This window comes from Palaemon carinicauda, chromosome 32, assembly GCF_036898095.1.
Source record: "Palaemon carinicauda isolate YSFRI2023 chromosome 32, ASM3689809v2, whole genome shotgun sequence".
NCBI classification, from domain to species: domain Eukaryota; kingdom Metazoa; phylum Arthropoda; class Malacostraca; order Decapoda; family Palaemonidae; genus Palaemon; species Palaemon carinicauda.
In genome coordinates this window covers 23,456,217-23,465,789 of record NC_090756.1, presented here as the reverse complement: position 1 = coordinate 23,465,789, position 9,573 = coordinate 23,456,217, and positions in this window count along the sequence as shown.

The window sequence follows — 9,573 nt, the reverse complement described above, 5'->3', positions numbered from 1 at the left end:
GCGGGTCATGTAGTTGTATTTTCTGTTTTATTTTATTTTCAATAACTATCAATTCTTTCTACAGACTAAATGCCATTAAGTCGAGAATTTGTCGAAATAATGAGTAACGCTGGTCGGAAAATTACATATTATCCTCTCGAGTAATTTTATTAGTACAAAACTCCGCTACACCGATCCTGTAGTCCTTGTATCCAGGATAGACGAGGTCATAGGAAGGACCAGATTCGCTTAGACATTTCTTTAAATACAATGCTCAATAAAAGGCCAATTGAACAAGGAACGGGTGAAGTTCCAAATATCAGTGCAGCCTTACTATTGCTGTAAATGTTACACCATTCCAAATGCATATGTACTATAGTTTTTTCTTACACTTAGGGAGATGTACCGTCGTGTATTTTTCTGTGGCCGTTACTGTAAAACCAAGTGGGGAATGTTGTTAGGAGGGAGAATTATACTGAAATGAAAAGTCACTATCAGGAAGTGACCATTATTATTTCATTTCTATTTGTTGGCAATTGACTAATCATACTGGAATGATCAGTGCACTTAAAGAGTTACTCGTGTGAATTCATTTAGTTGAAATATCGCACAAAATGAGCCATTTAGATAGTTTACGTTATTGTCATTTAAGTAACGAAAATCAATATTATCGCAAGGATAATCAAAACAGAATAAGGTATAAACCTTGACATTTTATTATAACATACAGTATAGTTTATCCACGCAATCAAAAGTGATATTCACAACGGTTACATTTTTAGCAAAATAAAAATTCAGTTTCTCACTTTTAATCAGAATAATTTCTTCCATATTTTAGAAAAAGAAAGGTGGACGTTAGTAAAAAAAATCAGGCATTTTGTTTTTCTGTGGTGAAATTTATGACATCTAGGTGCTACAAGCCTTGGCAAAGTGTAGTTCCTACTTGAAAGTAGAATGATAATTACACTTCAAACGTCTTTAAAAACAGGCCAATGTAGAAGAAATAATATTGCCTAACACCAGCTGTCAGCTTTGAGTATAGGACAATATTAGAGGCCTTTTGCTTTATTGAAAATGTCAAAGTAAATACTATTTTCTTCTCTTTTTGTCCAAAGTAATTGAACTTGAGCTAGGCCATAGCAAATTAAAGGAACTAAAAGTAGCTTTTCAGGGTAATCGATAAATACAAAGCACAAAATCAGAAATGGCAACAGATGACTGATTGATGAGGTGACTAGAGAAATGGAGGGAGAAGGAACCTTCGGATCTCAAATACAGTCCTCGTTGAGAAAATGTATCGAGACATAACGGTTTTTTTTCCACTGCTTAAACCTGTTAGGTTCAATGAAATCAATACATTGTTCCTTGAAGCATTATTCAGAAGTACCCAAACATTGTCAGAAAAACAATAGCAAAGATAACTTCCTTCCGTAACTTCAAGTAAGCCATACGAGTAATGTGGTGGCTTTATTAGTCCTGAAAATATAACCCATGGAAAGTGAAAAGCAACTTAATAATTTTTTAGGAATTAGATGGTTTTGGCACAAAATGAAAATAAATAAAGAACAGTCATCAATCTAAAAAGCCGTTGATATAGAAGTAGCAGTGAGGAGACTTGTAGAAAGGCTCGTGAAATCTTAAAAAAAGGTGGCAAAATCTTGGCAGGGGAAATATGACGTGAAAAAAATTGAGACTGACAATATTTTGTAATCTTGGGTAGAGTAAAGATGTCAATTAAGATTAATGTTTCTTAAAGGAACAATTTCCATTACAGTAGGCTTACTTAGTATAAAGCTAAGACGCTTTGCACAGTTCCTGCAAACATGTTTAGAATTCGGGAACCATGTCTCACTCTACTGTATTGCATTTGAAATATTAAGCAATGCTATTTTAATATTGTTCATAACCAAGCATTGTATTTAGACATACAGTACTGTAATTAATTCAACCATCTAAGTATACCGAAAGTGTCTGTCGTTTTGAAATCTTTCATTCCGAGAAGAGTAAGATTTCTGAGAAATCATCGTGACAAGAGTCGAGGCTTTATAAGGTGATTTCTCATATTAAAACTGGTAATACTTTAACAAACCCTAAGTTAACACTCAGAATTTTCTCAAAATATATTAGTTGAACATACAGTAGAACATTAATGCCTAGTTCTCATCATATGACTTTATTCCTGTTGAATCTTTGCTTTAATTAAAGAAACATTTATCAGTAGTTTTCAGCAGAATCTTTCTGATGAAAGAAACGTCTGTTATCCAGAGAGTTTTTCTATAAGATTTTTCTCTGGAATTTTGTATCATAATCATCTTCTCTTATCGCGCCAATGTCGAACCCAGAGGAGGGCGTTGCCGTTTGCCTCTGAGGTCTTGATCTGAGCGAGTACAGTAATCTTGATCTCATTCCATATTAAAGGAAGCTTGAGGTTCAACTAAACATTAGAGCTAAGCTCTTGAACATAAAAGAAGTAAATGAGAACTGTAAGGGCCTATTCACGTAATACGTAAATGCAGCTGCTCGAAACCGTACCATAATGGACAAGGAAAATGTTCGTCAATATTGTGCCGGTATGGTCCCGTTCTGTTCAAGTACCAATCCTGTCACAGCTTGATAGTGTAAACGTGTCACTTGTACATATATCTAATGAACCAGCAATTGGTAAGCCCTTAGACACCAAAGTAGCAATCAATTTTCCCCAGAATTGATGAGGCAAAGTTAATTACGTTCGTACAGATGTACAAGTTCTTGTTCAATGTGACTGATAATGGTAACAGCAACAATGTGAAAGAGGCTAACGCATTTATTTTTGCTTTTTTAATTTGTTTTCCTCTTCCAAAAGAATTGTCATCACTGCCAAGTCATTTATATCAAGATTTTTAAACATATCACATTTGCTTAAGAAGCTGCTGGTATGATGAACAGGACAATCAGTAAATGTTGAAGAAAACTATACAGTGAAGTATGAATGTAGGCCATATGCAGGCTATAGTTCGTCGCAGGTCATGTGCATATACGTTTATATGCAGGTACAATATATCGTAAATAGACCCTAAAGGGGAAGGGTACTTGAATTTACTTGGATTAGATAAATACATTTGTTGGAAAAACAAATGTCTTAGTTTGAAATATAATTTGACTTTTAACGATGCTTTGCCAAATGAATATCAGCTGATGAAAACAAACTATGTATAGATGAATATTCCTGGTAGGAGAAAATTATGCGCGTTTATGCTCTTATTAAATATTTTTCCTGGACACAGACATAGATGAAACCATGGAATTCTTTAGTTGAAAAAACAGATATATATACAATATATATGGATAACTATATATATAATGTTCATACCATGTATGAAATGTCCAACATTTACTATATCATTGAGTGAAAAACTCTTAGTCAATAAGTAATGATTCTAAACTATTTAGAAAGGAACAAGGAAATGTATGAATTTTATGAAGATTTAGGTAAGTTTAAAACACTGGCCCAACCTCTGGTTTACCGGTCTATAAAGAAACAGAAAGGGCGTCTCCGACATTTTGCGCAGAAGTGAGTTTACGTTGAATATTGATTTATTTAACAATTTGTAATTACGACACTGTGCAAGCGTCTTCTCAATGTGGGCTCCGTGAGCTCTGTGCTTAAAATCCAATAGGGTGTAAGGTAACTTCTTGAATAATCCTTCTTTCCCAAACCCCCATTCGTCCATAGACATCTAGAAAAGGCAACATGGGCTCGTAGAGACTATATCTCTAGACATAGGCCTACGAGTCACTTTTTACTCAATATCTGAACGTTTAAAATGCGCTTTTGTACTCTGGAACAACTCCGACAGAATACATCTGGCAGCTATGAAACATTTGTAAAAATAGATTTTGAACATGAAATAAATTGTTTTATTCTCCTGTATCTTTTGAGTAATATTTTTTTACTGTATATTTAGGATTTTGTAGATTTGAGAACAAAGCCCTCAGAAGGATATTGGGAGTTAAATGGCAGGACAAGATTAGAAATGGAACTATGAGGTTACTCGAGTGCCATATATGGATGAGGTCATGGGGAGGGGTGGATGAAGATGGTTTGGGCATGAACTTCGCATTCTCCGAGAGAGATTAGTTCACCAAATATTTAATGCGGCTTCACAAGGCACTAGAAGAGTTGGAAGACCCGCCTACATGAGGAATATGAATCGGTGTGAAGTAGGAGATGAATGGAGAAGCATTGAATTAAAAGCTCAAGGTATAGACGACTGGTAAAATCTAGCCGAGCCCTTTTGCGTCAATGGGCGTAGGAGGTTAAAGGTTAAAGGTTAAAGGTGTCTGGTTTCAGTTCCAGTTCCATCAAAATAGATGCTCACCAGAACGTCAGCCGGGCAAGCCCAACCCCCCACTGTGGTGCCCTACCACAGCAGTAGCCTCCCCAGTAAACAGCTTAAACTCACGGCCCTGGGCGGGGATCGATCTCTTGCCACGCGAATGCGAGGCAAACACCTTACCACTGTACAAGCCAAGAGGTGATGATAATGATTTATTATTACAAGATTTAGCATCACTGGTTTGTGGCGCCTTATGTAATAACGTCCCTGACTGGAGATCGCCAGACTGGAGTTCGAGTCCCACTCAAACTCATTAGTTCCATTGGTCACTACAACCTCACCATCATTGTAAGCTAAGGATGGGGTTTTCGGGGGGTACATGTAAGTCTACCTGCTGAGTCCTCAGCGGCCATTGCCTGGTTTTCCTTGGTCCTAGCTTTGGTGGAGAGAAGGTTTGGGTGCTGATCATTATGGTCAGTCTCTAGGGCATTCATGAGTGGCCTTTAAACCTATAATTACATATTTGTCAAACACTCATTCAGATATAATATTTTCATCTTAAAACAATGAAAGACTGATAAATAGGACTCTGTTTTATTTAATTCCTAATTATTGAACTTATTTTCGTCAATTAAATAATCATTTTAATGTCAGTATGCCAATTCGTGTTTTCTTATCGTTATGAAAGTTGTATATTATAAGTTTCTAGTCTTTTAAAATGAAGATATCCATTGCTATATTAGATTAATTTATATAATAATAATAATAATAATAATAATAATAATAATAATAATAATAATAATAATAATAATAATAATAATAATAATAATAATAAATAAAACAGTTCTCCACTGGCTTCGTTCTATCTGACATATTTTTAGGTTAGAATAAAACATATTTCAAAAGTATATAATAAAACAGTTAGGCATATTTTTATCACCCTGAAGATATTATTATTTTTATATAACTTTTTTCATGAAGAGTTTTTGCTTAAAATAATGAATTATATCTTAATTTAAAAAAAAAAATAGAGGCAATCTGTCATGACAACCACCATCTAACTGACCAATCAGCGCCTAATATTTAATCACGTGACCAGTTTTAGGCAATCACATTCCTTCATTGTGTTGTGTCCTTGTTTTCCGTACTTCCGTTGCTAAAATACTTATTATACGGTAATTTCCGTTTGTTTAAACCACCAAGAAGCTACTGATCAAGTTATTCAGTATATATAAACTGTGTTAAGTGCTCGGAATGTGTTAACTACGCCATGTTAAAGGGAAAAATCAAGTTTAGAATTGGACAAGAAATGTGCCGTTTCAAGGTTACAGAAGTGACTTCTTTCTACTGTTATTACAAAGTTATCAGATGAAAAAAAAAACGGTTTTGTGCTGCATTAATTACTTCCTCTACCTCAATTGAGGTCATCAGACCATCAGACATTACTTTCCAAAGTAATAGTAAGGTAAGACAGGTTAATATTACAGTCTCCACCTACACCGAATCATGGATATTAAAATGCCTATTTCCCTACTCTATATAGTACGTTTTGAACGGATTTAATATTCATTTTTGTTGCTAATGAGTAGTTGTAGAGAAATCCTACAACATCCACTTGAGAACACCAATGATCATGGAAATTATGATACATTACTTTTAGTTTCTAGCCAGAGTTAGGTTAGTCAGGGAACTAACCTTTAGGGTTTTATTATAGTAGAACACAGGGGTAAACTTTGCTAATAAGAGAATTGGAAACCAAAAATGGGTCCAGAGATTATGAATATTTATCGTAAATGTAGTGGGTGTTGGTATTTACTTTTTTAATCATACCCTGTAATACAATACAACTACCTACTTTTTTTCTAATGATTGATTGATTGATTATGAGGTATATATTTGGCATCCTGACATCTAAGGTCATTGATGCAGTTTTTTTTTTTTTTTTTTTTTTTTTTTTTTTGACAATTTTCAGTTGTTCATTCAATGTAGGAATTAATATTTTAGACAAAGGTAGGAAATATATTATGGATATTTTTGTTTACTTTCTACTTAACCCATTATAGAAACTTAATTTATTGTTTTGTTTATAAATCTAGCCACTCCATTAAAGACTAGAGGGGCACTCAGTAGAGTGCAGACCTCCGCCATGGCACAGCATCTTATGTCTCGACCTTTTGCTCGACCTCAACCTTGACATTTTACCATAAAATGTATTAATTGGCGAGGATTTTCATACACAAATATGAACCAAGTTTGAAGTCTCTGTGACAAGGTTGCAGAAACTTATGGTATGGTTGATTACATGATATGGAAGTTTTGCTCATCCGTGACTTTGACCTATGACTTTTCAAAAATTAATCATTTCCAGCTCTCTACATAAGTTTAAAATTCCTGTAAGTTTCATTACTTTATGATTAAAATAGTGGCTGTATGGTTGATGACTGGAATTTGACCTTTTGCTTGACCTTGACCATGGACTCGACCTTGACCATGGACTTGACCTTGACCATGGACTTGACCTTGACCATGGACTTGACCTTGACCATGGACTTGACCTTGACCATGGACTCGACCTTGACCTTGACCATGGACTCAACCTTGACCTTGACCATGGACTCGACCTTGACCTTCAACCTTGACCTTGACCATGGACTCGACCTTGACCTTCAACCTTGACCATGGACTCCACCTTGACCTTCAACCTTGACCATGGACTCCACCTTGACCTTCAACCTTGACCATGGACTCCACCTTGACCTTCAACCTTGACTATGGACTCGACCTTGACCTTCAACCTTAACATGCATGAATTGGCATGGATTTTCATATACTCAAATATGATACAAGTTTGAAGTCTGTGACAACGATGTCCAAACTTGTGGCTGATTACATGAATTGGACATTTTGCTTGACTGTGACTTTGACCTTTGACCTTGATATTCCAAAGTTCATAACCAGCATTTTACATAAGTTGATCCCAGCAAGTTTCATTACTCTTATGATTAAAACTGTGGCCAGGGAGTTGTTCACTCACAAACATACACACTAACAAATACAAACAAGGGGTAAAACATAACCTCCTTCCAACTTTGTTCTGATGTATAATGGTTCATTTAGTTGCTTTTTGGTAACCAGTAAATTGCATTTCAATATTCCTGTTGTTTATTTTCGAATATGGTTACTTCCGAAGTCTATAAGCATTTCCTCTAATTAGCCTGTGATTTTATCCCCTTGAAAAAAATACATTAATGTAAAGAACTTTTGAAAACACCTTTGGTCCAAATAATAATGTTGGGGTAATACTGAAAATTTGATAATAACTTTTGATTTTTTATTAGGACATTTAAGCTATTGTTCCCAACAACAGTTTTATTTGAAAAATTTTATTTTTGTCATTTTTTCAATCGACTTACACTAAATGTTATGTCATTCGCCAATTAGATTCTCTCTCTCTCTCTCTCTCTCTCTCTCTCTCTCTCTCTCTCTCTCTCTCTCTCTCTCTCTCTCTCTCCTCTCTCTCTCTCTCTCTCTCTCTCTTATAGGACCAAGACTGATTGGGCGCTGGAGAGGTAGAAGGTGTCATTGGGAAGTATGGCGTACCAGGTGAAAATGAGAGTGGTGAGAGACTGGTAGATATGTGTGTTGAACAAGAGATGGTAATAAGTGCTAGCTTCTTTAAAAGGAAAGATAAAAATAAGTATACATGGGTAAGAGTGGCAAATGGAAGAGTAGTAGAAAGGGCATTAATGGATTATGTGTTGATAACTTAAAGAATGTTTGGAAGATTGAAAGACGTGCACGTGTTTAGGGGTATGGCTAACGGTATGTCTGATAATTTTTTGGTGGAAGGAAAATTAGTTGTAGCAAAAGAGTGGGGGAATAGAGTAGGTGGATGTAAAAGGGAGGTAGTGAGGGTTGAAGAGCTAATAAAACCGGGGGTAAAAAGTAAATATCAGGAAAGGTTGAAAATGGCATATGACGAGGTGAGAGTAAGAGAAACTGGTGATTTAGAGGAGGAGTGGAAGTTAGTAAAAGAAAATTTTGTTGGGATTGCAAGTGATGTATGTGGCAAGAAGGTTGTTGGAGGCAGCATGAGGAAGGGCAGTGAATGGTGGAATGAAGGAGTGAAGGTAAAAGTGGAAGAGAAAAAGAGGGCTTTTGAAGAATGACTGCAGAGTAATAGTATAGAGAAGTATGAAAAATATAGAGAGAAAAATGTGGAAGTAAAGCGCAAGGTACGTGAGGCAAAGAGGGCAGCTGACCTGAGGTGGGGTCAGGGATTGGGTTAGTCATATGAAGAGAATAAGAAGAAGTTTTGGAAAGAAGTGAAGAGAGTAAGGAAGGCTGGCGCAAGAATTGAAGAGACAGTGAAAGATGGAAATGGAAGGTTGTTAAAAGGAGAGGAGGCAAGGAAAAGGTGGGCGGAATATTTTGAAAGTTTGCTGAATGTTGAGGATAATAGGGAGGCAGATATAATTGCTGTTCCAGGTGTTGAGGTGCCAGTGATGGGAGATGAGAATGAGAGAGAGATTACAATAGAGGAAGTGAGGAGAGCACTAGATGAAATGAGAGTAGGAAAAGCATCTGGTATGGATGGTGTGAAAGCTGAGATGTTGAAGGAAGGGGGTGTGACTGTACTTGAATGGTTGGTGAGATTGTTTAATATGTATTTTGTGTTGTCAATGGTACCAGTGGATTGGGTTTGTGCATGTATTGTACCACTATATAAGGGTAAGGGAGATGTGCATGAGTGTTGTAATTCAAGAGGTATTAGTTTGTTGAGTGTAGTTGGAAAAGTGTATGGTAGAGTATTGATTAATAGGATTAAGGATAAAACAGAGAATGAAATATTGGAAGTACAGAGTGGTTTTAGAAGAGGTAGGGGTTGTATGAATCAGATTTTTACAGTTAGGCAGATATGCGAGAAATATTTAGCAAAAGGTAAGGAGGTGTATGTTGCGTTTATGGATCTGGAGAAAGCATATGATAGAGTTGATAGGGAAGCAATGTGGAATGTGATGAGGTTATATGGAGTTGGTGGAAGGTTGTTGCAAGCAGTGAAAAGTTTCTACAAAGGTAGTAAAGCATGTGTTAGAATAGGAAATGAAGTGAGTGATTGGTTTCCGGTGAGAGTGGGGCTGAGACAGGGATGTGTGATGTCGCCGTGGTTGTTTAACTTGTATGTTGATGGAGTGTTGAGAGAGGTGAATGCTCGAGTGCTTGGACGAAGATTAAAACTGGTAGGCGAGAATGACCATGAATGGGAGGTAAATCAGTT